General features: G+C 43.8%; 1 protein-coding gene and 1 long non-coding RNA gene across 3 annotated transcripts in view; both read left to right on the top strand.

Moving 5' to 3' along the window:
• The window catches only part of LOC128872233 (uncharacterized), a 21,838-nt gene extending 21,309 nt beyond the window's left edge, over positions 1 to 529 (top strand). The window contains exon 3 of the long non-coding RNA XR_008456126.1: positions 411 to 529. This is a non-coding gene — a long non-coding RNA (uncharacterized LOC128872233). The remainder of the gene's footprint in view (positions 1 to 410) is intronic.
• The window catches only part of LOC128872229 (3-phosphoinositide-dependent protein kinase 1), a 451,269-nt gene that overhangs the window by 409,455 nt on the left and 17,766 nt on the right, over positions 1 to 24,048 (top strand). The gene's annotated exons all lie outside the window — the stretch shown is intronic.

Below are 24,048 nucleotides of genomic sequence, written 5' to 3'. Positions count from 1 at the left end.
AGAGAGAGAGAGAGAGAGAGAGAGAGAGAGAGAGAGAGAGAGAGAGAACGTGGCTCTGATAACGCGTTATCGTAATCCAAGGGTGAGTCCATCGAGCGCGCCCACGTATAAATACACGTCGATAGTATCGCGGAAGTTTGCTTCGCGCGATCGATCGACCTTTCGTTCCTGGAAGTTGTACGTTCTCTAGCGTACGCCCCCCTATAAATTTGTTTCGATGCGAGACGCGCGGCTTCCATCGCTAGGGTTGTAATGGCTCTCGGATAGTGGACACTTAACGCTGTAAGTGCCACGCGAAAATCGTGTGTGCGAGCAATCCAGGCCAGAAATCGTTCCACGTTTAAATATGCTCATCTTAGCGCGATTGAACTTAACGAGTCAATGGGATCAAAACGAACACTTTTTTTTAGGATTGAACGGAATACATCTTTAAAAACTAGATAAAAAAAGCAGCGCAAATAAATCCAATTGACGTTAATGTTAACCGTGAAATTATTTGCAATACACGACGGACAATATAAATTTTCACGCGCGTCACAGTGACGCAAAAGGCTGTGTAACTCGTACAAACTTGCACGACTTGTAACATAAATCTTCGGTACAGTTTGAAGTATAACGTGGCGACCGAGCGAACAAGCTTCTCGGAAAAGAATGAAATTTCAGAAACAAAAGAGGAACTAGAAAGAGCTGCGGTAAAATGTTATGAATATTTCTTGAAACATGCGTGCGTGTTACAAATAAATGAATCGTTATTACGAATACGGCTGTAATTTATACACGTGTCCGTTGCGTAATGAAAAATTGAAATTCATCGAACCGAAAGAAATTTCTTCCGCAAAGCGGAAAAACACGACGCAAAAAATCGGTTACTGTGTGTCAATAAAGAACACACGGCAGTTGAAATGTTGAACGCGTTTCTGCACGAGAAGCGATTCTCCTTGGCGTCGATAGCCGTCGACTACGGAATGACGATTTAGACGCAGATCCGTCGTGTCCATTAGAAGGGATTGGCCACTATTTGGGGACAACGTGATGTACGTTCGATCGAGACAATAGTCGCCTAGAGATTGCCTCGGCTCGTTACTCGATACAAATGGCTCCTACACCAGCTGCTAATATTATTAGATCCGTTTTATGTCAACGTGGAAGGTTCTGATTTCGAACAAGCCAAGTGCGTCTAATTGCAACGATATTTTTTGAAGTTATTTCATTGTTAGCAGTTCAGCAAAAGCATTACAGCTTGTCATACTCGAAATATCATGTGGTTTATACTTATCAATGTTGGCAACATTGTAGTCGTTAATTTAGACGCAACAACGCAATAGAGTTGCGAACGCGCAATTGTTCATGGATGAGAGCGACAGGTTCGAACGTGAAACTGATTGAATTTTCAAAGTGTTCCGAACAATTTTGCTCCAGTTTCATAAATAAATGGTAAACGTTTGTCGCGTAAATAGTTCGCGTTCCCGTGGACATCTCGAAATAGAGGAGATATCCGAATTATCGACAGCCCCGTTTAAATTTGGAGTGGATAACACTCTTGGCAGCGCGAGATCGTTCCTCGATTATCCTGCAGCCGGAACGACGGTAACGGAAGGCGAGCGAGGCGTGGTGATTCTATTTAAAAGCGGGACAGCGACGAAAATTAATCCTAATGCACGAAAACGGCGGAGAACGCGCTATATTTAGTTCATCAAATGGAAGCCATTGGAAATAGAACAAAAGCGAGGCGCTTTGTCATCCCTGAGCTCTGGTGATCGTGTGCACCCGCGACGCGCACCATACTAGTCTACCAGGTCACAACATTTTCTGTGTAATGTAAAGTTTGCATTCGAACCGTAATTTGGGTGCAAATGAGAGCTGCTGTTATCGGGGGAGCGAATTTCTTGATTACCACTCTGAAGAATCTCTGACTTTTGTTGTTATATAAAAAATGTTACTTAAAATATATTCCATTTTTTACTGGGAATAAAAAGTTGTTCATATAGTTTGTAGATATCTCTATTAGTTGTGGAAATATTATGTATCAAGTTTTAAACTACCTTAATTTGAATATGTAGGGGTAGACTATACCGTCAAGTTTCGAATCTGTGAAAAATCAGACCACGCAATGTTATTTCGAACGAGCCACGACGCTCTGGAGGTTCGCCGAGTACCCCCACGTAATCAAAATATGTGAAAGTACTTCCTAAATTAAGATCCTTTTTCCGCATAGCTTGTCTCCGCTCGGCACTCGAGCGTCTCGTCTCGACTGCGTTCGCGATGAAAATAGAATCTGTCGGCTCTCTTTCTGCACTTCACACGTCACGCAAGCCGATCCTGAAAACAGAGACACCGTTGACCACCATGACTTCGATCTACGAAAGACCACAACGAAGCGTTGATGGTGTTTTAATGGCGACCCGATTCGTTTGGAGTCGAACGATCGATTTATGGAACAGTGTTCGGGTGAAAGTTATTTCGGACAACAAATAAACTCGATTTATACAATATTCACGAGCGAAGTTAACGAATAAATTCGATATTGATGGACATATATTCGATATTCTCCTCGGATAATTAAAGTGGAAGAGGATGCGAAAAATTGATTTATTTTTGTACCAAAAGTCATTCCCCTTTCAGTTGCGCTACGATTCCCGTCTCACTTTGTGCAAATTTCTCCGACCACTGAATTTCTATTTTCCCATCGCCGTTGATAGTATTTCTGCTCGAATTGAATTCGCAAAGAGATATTAAACGAACATCCGCGCCATCCGCGATGACGCTCCATTGTAAGACCCATTCTTAACGACATTTCGAACTCATCAACCTACTAAATGCCACATTTTACTTAATGTAAAAGTAATTGCGCTCGGGCAGCGCATGTGGTTGAAACGCGCAACATTGATCGCCGGCAAGCTCTCCGGAGGAATGGCAATCTTTGTTGCAGACTCCATGCGGCGATTCGTATCTCGTTAGTCAATTTGCCGGGCAATTTTGCGAGCAGTCAAAGGACCACGACAGAAGAAGCTATAAATTTTACCGTGCAGCTCGTTAGATTACGATTTACCCGCAATGAGTACGCACGAAGGGAAGCGAAACGATCAGAAGCACGTATCGAGATTGCCAACGGTACGACGATCGGCTCACGATGGAACACGATGTTGCCGGGTACCGGTTTTTTAACGAAGAAAGCGAAAGGCGCGCGAAATGTACCGGTTTAAAGGTGAAACTTCATCGTGGCTGCCGGTGTCATCGATGGGTCATCGAGGACTCTCGGTTAACATCGATCAGAAATGGGAAAAATTAAGGAACGCCATTTTACGTGTACCGCTGGAGCAAAAATTTATATTCGTGGCATTCTTTGGAATTTCGAAATTGTTCGACTATAATATAATAAGAAATATAAAGAAAAATGTATTAAATTACTTGGAACAAACAACGATAGGAATGATAAGTTTCGAGAATTTCTAACGTAGATCCGTATTAGATTTCTATGGCCAATTCTACTCTACTACTAAAAGTGCTACTCTAGAAAAGTGCTAATGGAGATTGTTGTACCTTGAAATCCGATATTATAATTTTGACAGGCTTCCAGCTCAGTTGCGACGGATTACGAAACAGAAACATTTGGCCCGTGCCATCCGTTTTCGAGCACACAGAGGTAAGCGGACCGATTCTCATCGTTGCTGTATATTAGGCGACGTTATCGTGTAAAGGTGAATTTCGTTTCGTAGCTGAGCGATCATAACCGTGCATGGCGACAGTTCTTATCGGCTCGTGGCGACATCGCAATCCAGGCGAACGTAAATATTTTCTTCCGGATGTCGGAGGCTCGCGTTTTGAAATTCACACGATGTCCCCGTTGTTTGCATGGATAAACGAACAACGACAGGAGACAGCCTACGATCGAGTTTGATCTGGACGCAATGATTTTTTCTCCTATGTCTTCCTTATTTTGATATATTTTTTTTCTAATGTGCACGTGTATTACATTTACACGTGAAAGAGGTTTCCTCGATATTGATTTGGTCGAGAATTGTATATACCAACGTAGGACCTCGGTTATTATGTTTGTCACTGCGTATTAAAAAGGAAGTCGATTTATTTACGCCAGCAATTTACATTTAAACGTGGACAGGCCAGGCTGAATAACTTTCAAGTAATATAGATGCATGCAATTTACGCCTGACCTACGTTACACGTCAACAAGATGTTCTCCACCTGGTTAGATGTAGCTCGAAAGGTCTTTCGAACATGGTTAAGTACGTGTTGGAACATTATTTGTCGTCCAACAGTGACGTCGTTAAAACACGTCAGGATCGTCATTCCTCTTGGTTCAATCGGTGCTCTTCTCGCAGCCATTCCGGGAGTGATTGTTTACGGTTGTCGTTTACGACCCCTTTTTCGTCCCGCGTCGAGTCGCATGGCATACCGTGTGCGTGCTCATAATGCAGCCAGCACTTTATGGCATAATATAATGTTAGAAACGAGCTGAATCCTCGCTGGTATGCAAAGCGTCCGCTGTTTCAAGAACGGTGCAGCCGCGTTTCTTTTTACATTCCCGGCCGCGTAATTCCAAGCAGTGCAACCGTGGCATTATTAAAACGAGAAAGACAAAGCGTGAAAAGGGGGAAAGAGGAGAGAGTGATGAAAGCAACCCTCGGGGGAGGGTTGCAAAGTGAAATAGAAGAACGCAGGGACAGAACGGCCGACTATTCCGACGCATCCGAGATGCGATGACTATAAGGTAAAGCGCAATCGGTCCAAGACGAATTTTAAGTGTTATTTAAAATGGACACTCGATGGCCGATTACGTTTACCTATAATTAAAGTTAATTACCCGTAATTAAAACCAACAATGGGTCTAAGGAATGTTTGGAATGCATTCCGAAAGAAAAGACGTTGGAATGTTTCGGTACAAAGCGTGGCTTTCAAGAATAACAAATAACTTAGCTAATCAATCTTCTCAAATGACTTCGCTATCTACCGATAGGGCAATATAATTTACTTTAGAAAGTGTTCTTAGCAAACCGGCTAAATATTTTTTTCTATTTCATGCGTCCGGATGAGTCGACATATTGAACCCCTAAGTTTATGAAAGTCAGTTAATTGTTTGGAGAGCGATATGAGACCCACATATGAGTTTTAAGTATATTATTAGTAACAAGCGAGGCCCACATGTGGGTACATAATCATATTCATAACCGCATAAGTTATCGTACCCCATACATTTACTTTTCTTGCAATTAGCGTTTTGAAATATGGCGAACGGTTGTCGCGAAGTCTGCTTTCTATCGCACATCATATCTTCGTTATTCTTAAAAACATAATAAACACACAATTGCGTCAACTTTGATTAAGAACACGTGCGAAATCGTCGCTGAGATCGAATGCGCGGACAGATAAGATCGAAGATCGTCACGGTCCTCGAGTACGCGCGTCAGAGGAACTACTTTCGCGCGGATTGTTTTCATTTAGCAACCGTTTATTCACTTGGAATCGTACCTGTGGTCCCCTGCTCATGGTCATCAAGCACGTAATATTTTCATTACCTGCGTAATCTTGTTTTCGTACGATTTTCATCGCTACTCCACGGTTTGACGATGAACCAAAATTTAATTCGAGTAGTAGTATAGAAATATTGCGTTCCATAACCGATATTCTAATTCATACTCAACTATTAACGAACGGGGAGTCCTTTGAATTATCTCCGTTGTTCGAAAGTTTCATCTAGATAAGAATTGTGCCCATCTCTGCAACGAACCGTCGATTTGCGCTCGTTACCCGACAGATAAGAACCCGAGGGACGACGAAACGAGCTCGTTGTCGTTTCTTCTTAATCGAAGTATTTGCTCTTCGACGGTCGTACAAAATATTTTCGTCGACGAGGTTTTTATGATATTTTTCGTCGAATCGTCCGCGTCGCGTCATCGTCCATTTGTTCGCAAGTTGGTCACTTCGTTTCATTACCTGAGCAATTTCGACTCCTTTGGTTCAGGGACAATCGGGCCTGGCCATGGGAACGCGCCAAAATATTTTTCGACGCACACCATCGCTTCCGGGAAGCAACGTGTCCACCGCTTAATCTCGAAAAATTCCTCGATTAGACCAATAATACCTTGCTTTCCTTGCGTTGCGTTATCTCTGTGAACGATACGTCGCCACAAAAGAATTTCAATTATCGACTCATTTTTCGACTATCGTAGAAAAACATCTTCGAGTCTCGATCATTGGGTTCGTCGATTTTGTCACGTTCGCGATTTCATCGCATTGGTCTGTCGAAAGTAACCGACTGATTATGGGTGATTCTTGGTCCCTCGATTATTGCTGGACTTTTCAGCCTCGATTTGCTCGCGATAACCGTGGTTCAACTGTAGCGCAATTAGCAGCAGTTCCTCGGTTCGTTTCTCCCCGTGGTTACGCGATCTGGTTCGCCGAATTGTTTGCCGCTGTTCTCGACGAGAACGGTATGGATTACCTCTGGGACCGCGGAGGCGCGAAGAAACTCCGTCGAAGCGCGAAATTGTACGATACGTGGCGCAATATAACTCCGTTCCGCGAACACAGAACGGTATTTAAATTTCTACGAGCCCCGGGTACCGCTGACAAATATCCCTGTTTGTTTGCCTGGAATCCTCCGTTCGTCCGGTGCAACGAAAAATAAACAAGGGGCTGGCCTTCGAAAAACGAAATACCAAAGGTGCCGCCCGCGAACGGTCCTCGACACGTTTGTGTACATTTAATTAGCGAGTCCGTTAATCGCGTCAATAAGCCGGCGATCTTCGTGGGATCGAGACACGGTACGCTTGAAATAATCCGCGTTTAAAACTGCGATGCTGAATTTTCGCTTGCTAGGGAATTTCAAGCCTTTTAAGTGTAGAATTTCGTAAAACTAATTAAAATTGTGTCAGGTATTAGCATTGGTATAAGCATTTTTACCGAATTCGCTGAAATTATGACTTATGTAAGTCGACTTATGTAAGTAAATAAATATACTTTATCAAATGTGGCAAATATTTTGGTTGTTGCGAAGAGCCCATCCATCGTGTTGTCTTTCGACGATTACGTAAACGTTGTTAAAGAGAGCAAGAAAAAATCTTTTTTCACAGTTGCATGGAGCATCGTACGAAGAAAGACGATATCGTTATTGATGTTGTTATTGCGCGGAATCATATTTTCACTTTGTTCCACGTTTTTGTTTTTGCACGGCATCGACCGGCGGCGCGGCGCGAATAAAAACTGTATACGCTCGTTTCGCGCGGCTGGCGAGCACTTTTCGATCAGCCTCGTTAAAAATATATATATTTTTTTTTCTCCTCGGCCTCGTTTACGAATCCATCGCGCCTGCTCGGAGCCGAGACGCACGCGTCTCGTCGCTTCGGAGCAATCAGCGGGTAATAAAGCGAAGAACGAGCCTCGTTAACCCTCCGACAACAGACTACGCTCGCATCATTATTGGCCAGAATGTAATCCATGATTACGATTACCAACAAGAAGCACGAAGGAAATTTGGAAAGTTTCGAAGAAAAATGGCGTCTCAATAAAATACGATAACCACAATCTATTTAGAGCTTCTCGCTATTTCTGAAATTAAGATTAGTATAGGGTTCTAGTGGCTGCACCAACCGTCAAGTTTAATAGTATAAAAAACATCGTAACATACATCCAATAAAATAAAACGTTCCCCTCGAGTTATCACATTGCTGAGTAAGTTTTTGTCTCCGGAGAGTAACCTATCAACCCAGGATCGCTGCGAAAGCAACGCGCGGATACTTGTTGCGTCTCGACCGAACAACATATTTTCTTCGGCGATAGACCGAATCCCGGATGCAATTACATGACCATTATCGTAATTGCGTGTCGCTGCACACGCCGCTGTAAACATCAATTTGTCGCTCGTGCGTCCAATTAGTTGTTATCGAACGCTTTCGTTGAAATGCTTTTCGCCTCGAAGCGCCATCGACGCGAGACTGAGACAAGATATTCGCGAACAGTATTTTTGTTGAATTTCACGCCAAGTAATCGCTCTGTTCACGGTACTGTGTATGCGTAGCATCCCAACTTGTCGGCATCTTTGTTAAGGAAAAACAAATTCAAAAACGTAGAGCGACCTCTTCTCCCATCTTCTTTCCACTGTGGAGCTTTGCAGCAGCTTTAGCCCGCGAAGACTTTGGACGACCTCCGGTTTGAAAGCATTTTCTGGCGTGTACTTGCGTAAACGTTTCTTTCGGAAGGTTAGGCGTGGTCCCGTCTCGACGATTGTCGAAGAAACGAAGCTCGCCCGTCTCGCTAGGAAGCGCAAATATTTTTCGCGAGCGCACCGTTCGCGACCGTTACGTCAGAGGAATCCGCGAACGCGAGTCGTAAACGCGATTCAGTGAATGTAAACACGTGTTCCGATTTTTCCGTTAACTAATCTACGCTACGAACATTTGCGAGCCGAATGGCCTCATTTATAGCTGACTTTTACGACCGTTTTTACGAGCGGCGTCTAAGGCAACGCGACGTGCGCCCGTCCGCCTAAATTCTTCTGTTAAACCGTTCCGTCACTTTTTTTCTTCGATCAAATAACAGAATACACGGGACGCACCGCCTCGATGTAATCGAGCGCCTCGAGAGCACGCGTGCAATCTCGTTGAGCGAAATTCTTATCTAGATTATCGTAAGTTTGATTAACAAGTTCGCGTTCTATCGAGTGCTTATCTAGTGTTGGTAAATATTTTAGTCGGTGATTCCACGGTCCAAAATATCACGAAATTTCATTCGATGATTTTTAAAGGTTCGACTGATAATAATTGACTTTTTCATCCAAATTCCAATCCTCCCTCTCCTCCTCATCGTGATCAGGCTCTGACACAGGAAATGCCAGCTATTTTTTTTTCTTTTGGCAGCACTTATGTCACCACTGTCGCTCTTATCACTATTTATATTTGTACAAGCTTATAAATTTCAAACACAATTATGTCGCCGTCAGTTATATTGACTTGTTTTTCTACGCTTCTTTTTTTGGCACGATTAAGGGTCACGGAGCCGAGACTGATAATAATTAATTAGCAAACGCTGATGTAACAATCTTCGTAATATCAATCCCAGCAGTCGGAAAAAGTAGAGTCACATTGAGGAGGTATTTTATATTCGAAAAATCAATCGATTTTTTTGCACTTTCTAATAGTCGAAGCAGCGGTGCATTATACGCGCTATATTTAGCCTCATTAGAGATATTAGGATTTACATATGCGTTTAGGTTTAAAGTTATTTTAAACACTACAACGTGGAGGTCACATTGCAGTATCTATAGTTAATGTTGTGATACGATAATGTGTCTTCTTTGCAATGGTTGCGCCAGTTGCCTACATATTTAAAACTATGCATGTATGATAAAATGTATTTAAGTCACCGAGATACGTATCAATGACGTTGCAAAGTCTCGACCCGATGTATTTAAGACTTTATCCAATTTTGGCGCCAATTCGTAAAACACTTTCATGTTTGCAAAGTTATCAATTTTCTTAGAAAATTCCGATGTTTGAAAACCGTTCTCCGTTGACATTAACAGAGAAGCAACCGTGTTGACAAGGCCTTCGAGGAGCCTACCGAGATAGCGGATTTACGTTCAACTTAAAATAGCTATAAAATTTTATTTTGACAGCGAGCAAACTAAACAAAATTTTCATTTCTAAAACGGTAAATTTCAACAATGTCTTGCTACCTGTACGATCATGTCAACATAGAACCGAAAAAGGGCCTGCATAGTCCAACTTTGTAAAGGTATCCTTACCTTAACCTACCTCGCCATTGATATTTCTGTTTACAGCTACTATTACCACGGTACCTCGATACCTCCTATTTTACGTGACCCACTCGAAGCTCCCTTTCTCTAACCTATTCGTCACTGGTAAATACCTTCGAGAAGTACAGCGGGGGGCCACGTGATCCCCGTTGAGAATCCCTGGATCAGATACCCTTTGACACCCGAGTTCTCCAAACTTTTCCAAAGCGATCGAAGCCTTCCGAGTTCAAGTGTTTACGACAGCAAAACCAAAGAGTGAGTGAGTGAGAGAGAGAGAGAGAGACGGATCGAAGGCGAAATAAAAAAAGACGATTACAGCTCCGTTGGTCGATAACGCTCGATCGCCTCGGTAGCAGTTTGCCCGAGTAGCGGATCGTGCTTCGATCGCTAATCAGTCGCGCCTCACAGGTGGCTCGGTCGCGTATTAATCGCCGTGACGTAGTCTTCCGTGTTGGTGTACGTTGGCTTCGATATCGTTTACCGATTTGTAGGTTCGTTATCGTTGAGCAGCGCGCGATGACGCACGCAGCCACGTAGGAGCGCACGTGCGACAATCCATAGTCGCGAAGGAGAACAAGTCGCAAAACGAGGATCGTTCGAGGAAAATATTTTCAAAATATTTTCGTCTCTCGGCCACGGAGACGCGAGTCGATGCACGAAACGCTCGAATCCGCGCGAGCGTGTCCGTCATCCGCGGAAAAACAAACAGACGAGCGCGTTTTATCGCGAGCGTTGCACCTGCCCGCGGCGAGGATACTCGCCTTGGAAATCTTTGTGGTTTGAGCAACACTTTTTTTTTTTCGTCATCGGAGTGTCCCGCGAAACGACGTCATTTACCATGGTGGGACCCGTGTTTTCTTTCGAGCAGCACGGAATTGTTCCAGCTGGTGGACTCACGGAATGTTGTGGCCTGAAGGTAATACGAACGATAAAGGAGAAATCTTATTCGCGAATAATGGCCTCTTAGGCTTGGTCATTCGGGGATTTTAATCAGGCGAAACGAAAATTAATTTGACGTTAACTTATGGGGAACGTATCAAAGTTCATTCGATATCGAAACCCTTACGAGTGATATAATTATTAGTATATCGCGATTGGTAAGAAGCCAGGACAATTGTAGAATTAATATAGCAAATATTTTTGGAACAACTAGAAACATTACTTTATCCTCCCCTGTACAATTTTAATTCTACTTTTATCCAACGAGCATAAGGTAGTGCTCGTCATCCGCTCGTTGCTCGAAGGTATTGTCTAGATAAGAATTTCGACTATCGTCGGAGCCATGTTTGCGATATTTCGTGGTAACGACACGAGAAGTCGAGAAAATTACGCGTTCCCCTTCGTCTGCGTTAAGACAATTCGGTTGCTTTTGCATTCAAAGCGCGGCCAGTAGAATCGACGGAACTCGGAAGATGTGGGTTTTCATCGAGTTAGCAAACGACGTTCCGTCAGCGAATACAAATCAGGTCACCCTATGTGCAAGCACACCCACACATGCACGGGTTCCGTCGTCTACCTGTCCGTTTCTGTTCGCGGACCGTAGGACGTACCGGAAGTCGCTCCAACGAGCGAACACGGCCGCCCACGATCGATCAAAGATTCCGCTGCTGGAACAATAAGTTGCCCGTATTGACACACTGCGTTAGACCCGCTGCGAATTTCGTATGCGGAAATGTACAGTCGGCCCCTCTGAATACTACTTCGAATGTGCTCCAACGGAGCCACGAGAGGACAGAAGTGTCCTTTGCGATGTTCGATTCAGTCAAACGCGGTAGACTTCGGTTTAGATAAACAAATATGTCACGAACTTCTTGATACTTCATCGAAGATAGAGGAACAGTGGGGAAGTGTCGAAGAGTAGTCTTTCTGATGTGCCAAACTCTTACTTTTCGTTGGTCGAAGCCAAATGCACCCTCTTCGCTGTCAATTTCACAATAATTATTGTACGAAGACTGAAAAATTGTTAGCTCCAGTTCGAAGAGAAGCAATGCAATATTTTGTCGTAAAATTTCATGTTTCCGTCGATGAATGTTACGTTCGAGCCTATCTTTTATTTTATCGAACACCGGGTCATCGTCTTCTTTTAAAAAACACCGTGTGTCCTCCTTTTTCGCAATGTATGGACCCTGCTGGAGGAACGCGAGCAGAGAATGAGCGGACCAACGAAGGTGTGCTGCACGTGATCGATCAAAGGCTCCGATTCACCAGATGAATTTAAGCCGATTACAACGATCTTCTTTTTAATCCCCGGATATTGGATAGACCGAATTCCCGCATCACGATTCGACGATAATTCATTTCCCCCCGATTTCGCCTTTCGATCCGCGTTGCCGCGTCTGCAAAAGGTTTTAACTCTCGCGCTGTCGGTGACAACCGCGCAAAAGTGATCCCTGATGAAATTACTTTCTTCATGCATTTTGGAAGCAAATGCTAAAGCCCGCGTAAAAATGAACTCGGCTTGTATTGGTTGTAGATTATAGCTTGACTTCGTACGTATGAAAATGGGGACAATTAGCATCTTGGGAACAAAATTGTCCTACTATACACTTGGCAATATGTGCCAATCCTGGTCTCAGCGTACAACTTAATGTAGCGGAGCCACGTTCAGATTGAATTACGCTTGAGAATGAAATGGAGTCCTAGACTGTGGTTAACTGTTTATCGTAACTAAGGACTATGGGTCGAACGTGTGTACAAGATTGTCATAGATAGCGTATGCAGAGATTTCCACATGCAAAGACTATTGGCGCCATGCTTATGTCAGTTAAATGGTGAAAATGTTGGAAAAGAAATACTCGTTTGAACCTCTATTGGAATCTAACGGTTCTGGGTTGTTTCCAAGAAAAGGGATACTATTGTATATATCTGAACGAAGAAATAATCCAGAAGGAAACGTTCTTAACACCGCTGGAGACTAGAATTAAATAGAGCTTCGAGTAATCGTCTTCGATGAATTGTATAATGAAAAGAGGGTTGATTCTTACAATTATTACCCTTAGGTCAGGTAGTGTTAGGATATCAAAGGATAATACTGCTCAATGGCCCACGAACTAAGACGGTTATTTAAGTCCGCTATTCGCAAAATTCGCCCTAATCGTACCTGGACAACCACTTCCTGACTATGAAATATTGGTAACGTTTTGACGTTAGACCTTCACGAAAAATCCATTGTACAGAGAAAGGGAAACTCATTGTCAAGGGTAAAGGCGCATTCGGGGGAGGAGGTTAATTCTCATAAAATTGTAAGTGGGAGATTTCAGAAACTGAACGCGCCTGACGTTTCAAATGGAAATTTATGATGCTACCTGCGTCGAAGTACAGGTGCGCGTCTTTGACGATGTTTACAAAGCCGATTTTAAACGTATCGTTTACACCCAGCGTACCTGGAATATGCGACGCAATAAATACTTTCTTCGACTGAATTTGGCGCGTCAATTTATTTTGTAGTAGCTTGCCATTACCAATTTCTGAACAAGTATAAAAATGAAGAGTTCAGTTTGGAAAATTCGATAGGCCGCTTTCGCTAAATTCCCCGAATTTCTAGGCAACCGAACTGGTCGCTCTGAAACGCCACAACAATCTATTCGCATACGCGTCGGCCCTGACATTAATTCGAGGAAACTAAACGCCCCCCCGCGAATTTCAAAAGTCCCGAGGGACGGTGGCGCCTTCGCCGTAAGCCGCTCGTTCAACTCGTTGTTCGACGAGATCGCGACTTGCGAATAATAGTTGAACGTGGGCCAGCTGCTCGGAAAGGACTCGTGCGACGATGTCGATCAAGGTTGGATTCGAACTGGCAGCCGGTTGGGAAACAGCAAAATTATCTCCATATACATTTGGATTATCTGCACGTTTAATATCATGTTTTATCAAGACATTAAACGTGCAAATATAATTAAAAAATGCTCGATGATATCGTTTTCTTCCATAAGTAAAAGTGTATATGTACTTGGAACGTGTACGAAGATAAAATTCATACGAATTTTTGGTTGGATAATAAAGGATTAAATTTGAAGTAGTTTACATCAACACTTTTATCTCGGTAAACACGTGCATAAAGAATTTCGCTCGCGTCTGATTTCGAACGATTCGCTTTGGTTGTAGTTCGATTTTTGAGTACAACATCGGCAAAACAATGATGGAAATAATCGCCGCACGAGGACGCGGAATCCGCTCGTAAACTTATTTACCACGATCGGTCGTTCCGTCGACAGCCAGCCGGCAGATACGTCGAAGTGTGTCTTATAAATGGACTTTGCGCGCGTGCACATTTTTTCGCTAGCGCCAACAACCACGTACAAACATTGTTCCTAGATTAACTTCTACGTGCCTAGTGTACAATGTAATGTAAGTGGCTGTAAGATTTTTTTCCATACAATATAATTAATTTCTTAAAATAGTTCCTATCATGTGCTCACGATCGAGCTATATTTAAGCGTTTTCCGTAATAATTCGTGGCACTTGTCAACAAAACGTTACCAATAGGTTGGCACTAAAACAACGTAGCGTATCATTAGAGACACGTTGCAGGTAGTAGCATTGAAAACGATACTTTTTATTGCAAAATCTGTCAGGTTTCGTTTTAAGTAATACGTTTGCATGAATAAAAAGAACTCGCGTTTCTAGAAGAACGTCTTTAACGAACGAAAGCATCGAAAACGATAAAATTATCAATATATGTTCGTTGCTTAGAAACATGTTTCGATATTTTTTTTTATTCAGATTATTTTACTAATCTTGTTGTAAAAAGGAAAAAGTTCTGGCATGTGGAGGCTAAGAACAGCACAACAGACAGCGTTGCACAGTGCCTGGTATCTTTCCTCGCGAGCAAGCTGAGTTCGTAAACACACGGCGAGTAAATCGACGCACGATTAGGCGTTTTGATAAGCAACCGTGTATTTTCGTCGACCGTGTCTAAACGCGAGATTAACGAATCTACATATCGGAGTATCGTGCATTTTTTACTTTTTACCAGCCACCGTCGATAAGTGAGATAAACATTGCATACGTGTTGCGACTTCCACTCTTCGGAAACTTTCGCCTGGATCGAATGTTCCTGGGCTTTATAAAATTTCTACGTGTACGCTGCCTTGCGAACATTTTGTTAATAGGAAATCTGTTCCACTTGTTTAAGAAATGTTGTATAAAATTTCTATTTTCGTATCATGACAACGCTGTCATGGAAAAAAGAAACATGTACACTTATCGAGCTCCTAGACTTTGTCCGTTCTGTTCGTCGGTCGTGTCGTTGTTATTATCTAGGAAATAAAAAGGAATCGGCCGCACCGAGACGCTGTAAACTCTTCCACCACCGTCCCAGATAAAGATTCCTCGCTTCGAGCGTCGAAACACGGTTAGACGGTTCGCAGACGTCGTATACACAAACGGCCCCTTGCTTTATCGCCCCCAAAAATCTGTGTTTGCTCCTTTCACGATAGGATTAGACATTCGAAAAAGAAATTGTCTCGTTTGGAACAATTTCGTTCCGAGAAATATTTTTAACCGAGATTTATCAGCAAAGTCTGCGAAGATGTCGCGATTCTCCCCCCCCCAATGTGTCAAAAAGTTTCCGTGATTTTTTGGTATTGTCGGCTCGGAGCCTCGACGTTATCTCTGACACGCGACCAACTGTCTCGGACAGTTCCACTTGACATCGCCGATCATTTTACATAAATTAAATCTTCGTTTATTAACTGTTCTTGAAAGGATGCTAATCGGTTGGGTCAAATACGTTGCGAAGACACACAAATAGGAAAACAAAAATCTTAGTATATATGAAACTTACAACGCTGCAGTACTATTCCGCTTGTAGTAGAGTAGCGCGATCCTTTTGCTATTGCTGACTCCAGCCATAAGCGTCTAATTGGTTTTGAAAAATTGGTCCGTGGATGGCGATCTCTATGGCGCGTCCTTCCGCCGAGACCCTAAAAATAAAAACGTATATTTTCTTTTAACATGTATAAACAAGTGTGTCAAATTTGAACAAGCCACTATCGATAGCGTTTAAGTAAAAAATACACAAACAAGCTCCTTGTTTTAGAGCTCCTAAAAAGAAAAAGTCGACTGTTTAATACCCTTACAAATATAACCTCGATCCGAATAATCTACCGATCACAATATTTGTCTACCTCCTAATCAAACAACTCTTTTCTCGGCCACTTTGTCATATCGGTCGAAAGAGACCGTGATTTTCAGCGACGATAAGGTTGGACGCCGTGTTTGAGTCGCGGTCGGCTTCATTGCTCGTTCACGTGCACCTTATCAGCGGATCGCGTGGCCGAAGTTCGAGCTCCGGCCGGGACTAATTAAGCAGCGTGATTTCTGAAATTCCGTCGAGCATAATGAGCGACGCTCGTCGCCGCGATCGCGTTCGGGCCTGTTCGAGCGTCGCGACGTGAATGAGGTTCGAAGATCGACTCTACTCGCGGCCACGAGTGATTCACGCGGCTTACGCGGTTTACTATGTTGCTCTAACTGGCCAAGAAGCTGTCGTAAACAACCGATAAACGGTACAAATACTTTTTTATTTATCGTCCAGACGACCATGCCTCGCTCGTTATCGGTCACCGTACGCCGATACTCTCGCGCCACTCTTTTTTCCTCCCCTTGGAAGTGGCCAAGCATTTATCCGCATTGCGTTCTCTCCCACGTTCCCCGTCACTCTCTTTTTCTAATTGCATTTCTTCCGTACGCCGCGCCGACTACTCGTTCCCCGTCCCCTCGATCGGTCCCCCTACCTCTTGTTTTTTCCATTCATACGAACGCGCGAGGCGCGAAAGACCGTTGCCTCCGTCTCGCTGGACTTGGAAAATTACCGCGTTCGTAGCCTCGACTCGGGTCGTTACTCGTCGTTGTTATCCGAAGAACATTCGCAAAGTGTTCCATTCTACTAAAGATTTGATGAAACTCTGGCGGTTTGCACAGCTGCCAAAATTAGGGAAAACTGATCAGAATCTAAGGAATGATATCGTTTCTCAAGATTCCAGCATCGCGTTGCTCTTACGATGTTCCCAAACAATCAGATGTAGACAGTGATAAACACAAGGAGAACTAGAGGTTCGAGCCTCATGATTACAACATATCGTTCATTGAATTCCAGTAATTTTCAAATAAAAACGATTTGACTCACTTTCGTTGTGCCTAGGAATGGGAGTCTTGATTCTCCCCGCAGGTCCAAGAGGTGATTCTACAGACCGAAGTAGACGAAAATGAAAAATAATTAGTCTTTTAAAAATGCAAAGTATCCTCTCGCGTTCACGAATTCAACGAATTAGTGAAACTCAGATGTAGGTTTGAAATTTTACTCTTTCGTGGGCGGCGGAGTGCAAAGGGCTACAAAGCTCCGTGTTTGGCGTACCCCGCGACGGCGTCAACGCGATTAATCGGGTTCTCGCCTCGCCTCGAAACGGTACGCGCGTTTTCGCTCGCTGGTGTCCCGTCCCCCGGTGTGTTTATCGGTTGCGATCTCGTTGGCGAGTGTACAGACCGCGGGCCCCGGCACGGATCCGACGTTCGTGGCGCGCAATCGCGTTAGATCTGATCGGCGAATTCCAGGTCGATCGCCGATTGCAGGATCTAGCGCGTTACGTGACTAATTAGTTGGGAATTCGAGCGAAATCGGCCGCACTCGACGGTGCGTTACGAAGGTGCACAACCCGATAAAACCGTCGATCGGCCGACGTTTTATCGATTGCATTGTAACGCCGTGGAAACAAAGAAATAAAAACACGACGGATCGAAAAAAGAAGGAAAAATGGGGAAACTGAGTCTCGGAGAAGAAAGAGATAGTCCACGTGACCTGGCGAACAGCGTAACTCGATCTATCTATCGACCGCTAAACGGCTACACGCGCGACTGGATAAATCGTGTTCGCACCGTGACGGCATTAATTTATAAAATCGACCCCCGTCACCCTCGCCCCTCACCCTCCGCACCGCGTTAGCCGCTCGAACGCACTTTTAATTCTTCCGCTCGGGAATCGCGTCCGCGAGTTAATTGGTGCACCCTTATTGTCTCGGGGCGCGAAACCCGTCCCTTCGGAGCGAGCCATTTAACGCTTCGAATGTTTCGCGCGGTGTAAACGAAAATACGTTTCACGTGATGGATAGTGTGGGAAACGAAGGAAACGTAATCCAGTCGTGGACTACAGGTGTCGAGCATATAGACCATCTAATTCCTGTCCACTTGGAAATTTTACACAGGCTGAGGGAGCAAAATTGTTACAGGGCGATAATATCTAAACTATCGTGGATACAAAAAACTCGTACAGAAAAAAGTAATAAATAAAACGAATAAAATGTAAACAATTCAGTGTTTGGATACTCTTTGAAATGTATCTCATAAAAATGGTTGCACTGGGCTCGACGTTAGAATGTTAACTAGGCCTTGGGTAAACTTACGCGCAGACACCTAGGGCCGAATTGAAAGTGAAACCTGTGAGAAAATAAATAGGGGAATTTGCATCTCATCGAGCAGCGTATTCGTGGAAATTAGAGTAATTTTGAGCGCGGCCGCTGTCGTAACGGCTGTTAATGCTAGGTATTTAGAGCTGCCCCCGCGAGCTCTTCATGGGACCGGTCTCTTTTGAATCTTCAAGTGATACTTTGTATCTCTTAACTATTAATTGTAATTGTATTTTTCTGGATCCCGTGCCGCCCTAGTTTCTGCCCTGTTTTGTTCTTTTTACAGAATTTAATGCTACTGAAGACCTCCGTCTCTTTCCCCTCTTCTATCGACGATCAAATGAGAGTCCTCACAGGTGCGAGAACATTCGAAGTAGCGAATTTCTTCCAGATTCCGATGATAAATTTATTTGCCTCGAGAGGATTCTTCGCGGAAAAGTGAACAGTCGTGCTCGCGACGCAGCAATTATATTTGCATAAAGTTTCCCGTTGCAGTCTGCGAACGATTGAAATCATTGTTCCATTGGCGCCGTCGCGGTCGCTCCTTTATTTGCCAGGTGTCCACGTGCCGCATCGCATTCATTAATTAGCCGATCATTTATTTAGCGCAAACTAGACTGTTTTTCTTTCCCTCGCATCGTCCGATCCAACAAAGGCGAGGTGGTTATAGTTCGTGGTCGTTCGATCGTGCATCATAACGACACGCGCCTCCAATGCCGCGACAAGTGTCCCTTGCTCGCGTAGTGATCGATATAGAATAACCGACGACGAACAAACCGAGATTTCATTTAATTCTTTACTCCCCGAAGAACATAGAAAAGAAGTTTACGTTTCATTTAATTCTCTCTAGGATTGATCTGAAACGTTTTTGAAACAAATTAGAAATAACGAGCGAATGCTCCACTACGTGACCTTATACTTGAAACAACGCAATGCATCATTTCTACGCAAAACGCGCGCCGATGACTTGCACAAGAATCATCTATTTAATAAACGATTAATCACCGACGTTGCTTACACAGCGCCACGTGCGTAGTAATCTATTCGAAAACAAAGGCGCGTGTACACTGCACTTCGAATTCTACCTGGGAACACGTGGAACAGCTTTGCCGCAGACTGGCGCCACTCGAATATGTACTTTGTTGCCCGATGAGTTATCGAATCTCTCGAAAACTACGCGAACGGTTGGAAGTATCGATTTGCTTGAAAAGAATAATATAGTTCCACGTCGAAACAAACGCAATTGCACCTTGCAGGTGTATCGTATCTAAGAAGAAAGACAGTCCTCGCTAGAAGAAAAGAGAAATAAAAAAATGTAGAATTTCTAGCGACCATCGGTTAAAGATAACCAACGATTCTGACATTTTATCTTCATCGAGAAACTACCGTACTCCGAGTTCCCTTATCGTTCAACCGCTTCCTCTACCATTGTTTCCTATCTTCAATTGTGTTAAACAAATAATCTAACCGTTGCTGTCCATTAAACGCGGAATTCTGTCTCTACTCATAACAGCGGATTTCCTCTAGGAACGTGTTGTCTAGTAATTTCGAACAGCATTAGCATAGATATAATTACATTATCATAAGCGAGGTGTATTATTTCGTTAAGCGTAGAGAGATATCATGTCCAGTTTCGCACTGTTAGTCGGCTACCAGCTGAAATACAGTACAAGCTGTATGTAAAGTGGGCCAAAGGAAATATTGCATGAAACACAGTCGATGACCACGGAAAATGAATTCTCAACGTTTCGATTTTTTGCCCTCGGACGGAAGGCAGCGAATGAATTTTTCTCGTGGACGGTCGGTTTGATGTTTCTCGCGCAAGAAGCGAGGTGAACAAGAACCGCGGCAATTCTTCGACGATTAGTCACTCGTGACCGATTTTCCAGTGGTTTTCTGGCACCGACATTAGCACAGCAAGATAGTACCAGAGGATGCGCCGTACGTGTGCCGGTTTATATACCGGGTGCGCTAAATACGCGCTTCCGCATCAAGGATAACCGAGTTACGATCCCGTTTCGTTTACCACCTATTTTCGATCTGTATTCCGCGACCATTACGTTTACGACGACGAAGAGAATGTTACAATGTACACGTTGAAAATTTCGACGACAAAACGTCGGGGGAAATTACTTTACATAGCCGTTGATGAATAACATGTTTCTTGAAAAGCGTCCCAGGGACGCAAATATACATTTCGTCCTGCCTCTATGTTTAAAATATCGCCAGCAAATGACAGTTTTATACGTGTTTCAAACAATTCTAAAAGAGCATGCTTTTTAATATTTTCGGGCAGAAATATACGCATGGTTTACAGAGTGATTATTTTTCGGAACAACGACGAAGGCTATAACGATAATTATTTTTCGTGACCTTCGCGTACGCGTTTTTTTCATTGCATAATTCAAACTTTGATTCATATTCTATGAGTAAAGGTGTTCACCTTCCGTATCTAATCAGAAATGTTGCCCGTCTCTGTCTCCAGATTTGTCGGGTGCCCACGTGAATTTCTGCACTGCGCAAACACGCTGACGCGCGAGTCGCAACTTTTCCAATTACGTTCAAATGTTTGCACAATTGTGTCTCTTTAATGCTTTGTACGCGCGCGGCGCGTGCACGTGGTGAGCGAGGATAAATATAACCTGGCCATATTAGCTAAAATTAAATATTTTACGACACGCAGTACGTTAGTTGCCGCGTTTCGCGTACGATCGCGAATTGTAACATCCACGTTCCATTAATCAAAGCGGCAATCTGTGGCGAACGTTGGGTGCGTGTTCTTTTGCGGAACGTTTACGAAACGACTTTCTCGAGCCAGACGACACAGAAACATGAATCTGTTGATTGACAACCAGGTTTCAGCTGAGTACACAACATATCAATTATTCTTACCATCCGAAACGCTACCGATTTAATTGTCTTGAAAATCGAGAATAGAGAAATCAATTCGTGAATTTTACAATAGCAAATGTGTTGGTGATTAGGATAGTGGTTGTATTTTTTCTATCGAGATGTTTTACCGTTGTAGCATACCTATCATGTTTTCGTTGAATATTTGTACTTCCATCTGAAGAATGAATCACGCAAGAGAGGCATAAATCTATTACATTTGTTCGGAAGACATCGCCAGAGATTAAAAATAAATTCAATTACCTGCTGTCTTGCTTTCAACAGACCATTATCATAGCTACCAGCACAGATAACCCTACGACTAAGAAATAAAAATCGTAGGGGGCGCCATCGGTTGACGTCGCCTAGGGCGACCGTGCGCCCTTGATCAGTCCCAGCGTAGCTCTGTCGGGTTAATACCGTTCGTTTCTCGTATAAATAAATAAATAGATAATACAAATGGGACCGTTACTCGAGAATGTACCGTCGCCTCTGCCAAAAGCAATACGATACGGGGGACTCTGATCGAGCAAACAATGATTCGACTATTCTGAACGGCGAGGTATACATATTTCAGTATTCGGCGGCCTTCGCCGGAGCTACCAGGCCTCGACAAAGAGAAAGGGAGAAGTAGAGGGGAAAAAGGGGAACAAGGATTTGTTTTCATTGACATACCAGAGTGGGTGCTCGGATCATTTCGCAAAAATCTATTTTCGCGCGCTAATTACGTAGCGCGGCAACATCACGCATCACACGAGCCTTTTTCTTCTTCTTCTTCTTTTTCTCTTGCGCTCCTCCGCCATGTATTTTCCCCGCTCAGTCGGCGATGGAGATTTGTTTACACTGCGACGAGGCACTGGAGCAAACGATCGCGATAATAACGCTCCAAGTTCGATGACTGCATGACATATTCAGTGGAAACCTCCCGGCGGGGGATAAAAGGTTTTTTTAGGTCATTCCTCGAGACGCGCGAGTGCAAGCATCGTGGCGAACGCGCAATCGCTATACTTTCCATTCTTGATTCGCGGCTTGTTTACACCAACCGTCCTCGATCGCCATGCTCTTCCGTATCGAGACATCGATGGAATCTTTTCGCGTTGTCAGCCGCCAGATTTCAACGAATGTCATGCTATTATCGCATCGTGTGTTATTTATACTCCGATCATTGCGAACGAGAAAATATCCATCGATTCGCGGTATTTATGTTTTCGAACGTTTCGTCTATTATTTTGATTGCTCGAAGCTTCGATGTTAAGCACGCGGAATATTACTCTAAACGCCACGAATGCAAGATAAATAGTGAGATTTCCATCGCATGTTTGCAAGGCAGAACGTTAGGGTGAAATCTTTCCGCCAGAACCCCGAGTTCGTGGCTGGAGATAATTGAAACTCGATTTCGTAAAAATATTCAAGATGGCCAGACGGCAGGCAAGGGAGGCACGTGGCCAGAAGGGTTCTCTTGTCATTATGCGTTTCTAGTCGGCGAGATGCTAGCTCGCGCGATGCCCATGCATAAGAACCGAGCAATTATTCATTTAAAGAAACGATAATGCCGACGATTCGCGGAAGAGTCAACAACTGCGAAACCGTTCTCGGCGTGCTGGACTTTGTCGTTCCCTGTGTAAGACGGTTACGCGGAACGTGTAAACAAGATATCAGCGGTTGGACGTCGGACAACAATATTATTAAATGGACCAGTCGCGGATATTAATCGATGGCGGCCGAGCGGTGCCTGTCGTCGAACGCTCGCCGACCACGCATTTGCGTACAGCGACGACGGATCCGTAGTTTTGGACACGGGGACAAATGGGACGAGATTTGTAAAACGGATGACCGTCGTCAACGGTGCTCGTGACCATTCGTCACGAGTTCGGTAGCTAAACGAGCCACTGGGTTCGAAGAAACGCAGGAATTTTTAACCTATTAACGCTAACTAGTCGATATTTAAACCTATAACGTTAGAAAAATGAAAAATAGATTGGGTTGTTCGATGTGGAAGCCTCTGGGCCTTGGGGAAAAATTATTTTTTAAACGGGGCCGACGTTGCGTGGAAGTAAACGATGCACCGCGGCGGGGCGCCTCTGGCTAGGACCGCTTCTTCCTCCGCTTCTTCAATTTTAAAACTCAGAGCGAAGCCTCTCAGATTAGAATGCAATTTAAAACAAAAATGAAGTTTCTATTTCTTCTTACGCTGCCGATCGCTACTACCAGCTGTAGTTATCAACAAATCATACGTATGCAATTATATCCTATAGGATATGCAATATATCCTAGAAGCCAGTAACAATGTCATCGGCGTTGTTCCTGCCCCGTGCAGAACAGTCTATCGTCAATTTGTTATTTATTTTTATCGCTCGGAGCGTCTCGATTTCCCGTCTCGCGGCGTCGCTTAACACCCTTACACAATTACATTGTACAATATTTGCTGTGCGATTTATAGATATTTGCAGCCGAGAAATACCGTGGTGATGTGCTGCATTCTTGAGATTGTGCGTGAACTACTTTTCGAGTGAACGTGATAAAGTTTTTATCGGGCCGTTGCGTGCCCGATTGTATCGCGGAGAACGGTGATATCGCCGGATGTTTTCAAAATCGGTGCCCAACGGTAGCCCGATAGGTAACGAACACGTTTACGTTATACTCCTGAAAATTCCGTAACAACACACAAGAACGACACCGCTAGAAACGCTTCCTGGTCGAATGGTCGCGCTGTCGAAACTAAGTACACCGCAACGCAAGGAAAGCTGTAGCAAGCAAACGAGATACGTTTCGCATGGTAAAATGACGCAGACTAGAAGTGAAACGTTTTACGCGAAATTAGAACTCGAGTACCTGGAGTAAACGCTACGGAAACATCAAGTGCGAGCCAGCGACAAATATGTAAAGTCGATCGTTTCTCGTTCGGAACGGGATGAATAAACGTAAAGGAGGCTTTGAAAGGGCGCGCGCGTAAGTGGGCAGAGAAGAGAGAATGCTAAGTAGCAG

This window comes from Hylaeus volcanicus, chromosome 2 (genome assembly GCF_026283585.1).
Source record: "Hylaeus volcanicus isolate JK05 chromosome 2, UHH_iyHylVolc1.0_haploid, whole genome shotgun sequence".
NCBI classification, from domain to species: domain Eukaryota; kingdom Metazoa; phylum Arthropoda; class Insecta; order Hymenoptera; family Colletidae; genus Hylaeus; species Hylaeus volcanicus.
Note: the sequence above shows the minus strand (reverse complement) of the source record. Positions and strands in the feature narration are given on the sequence as shown.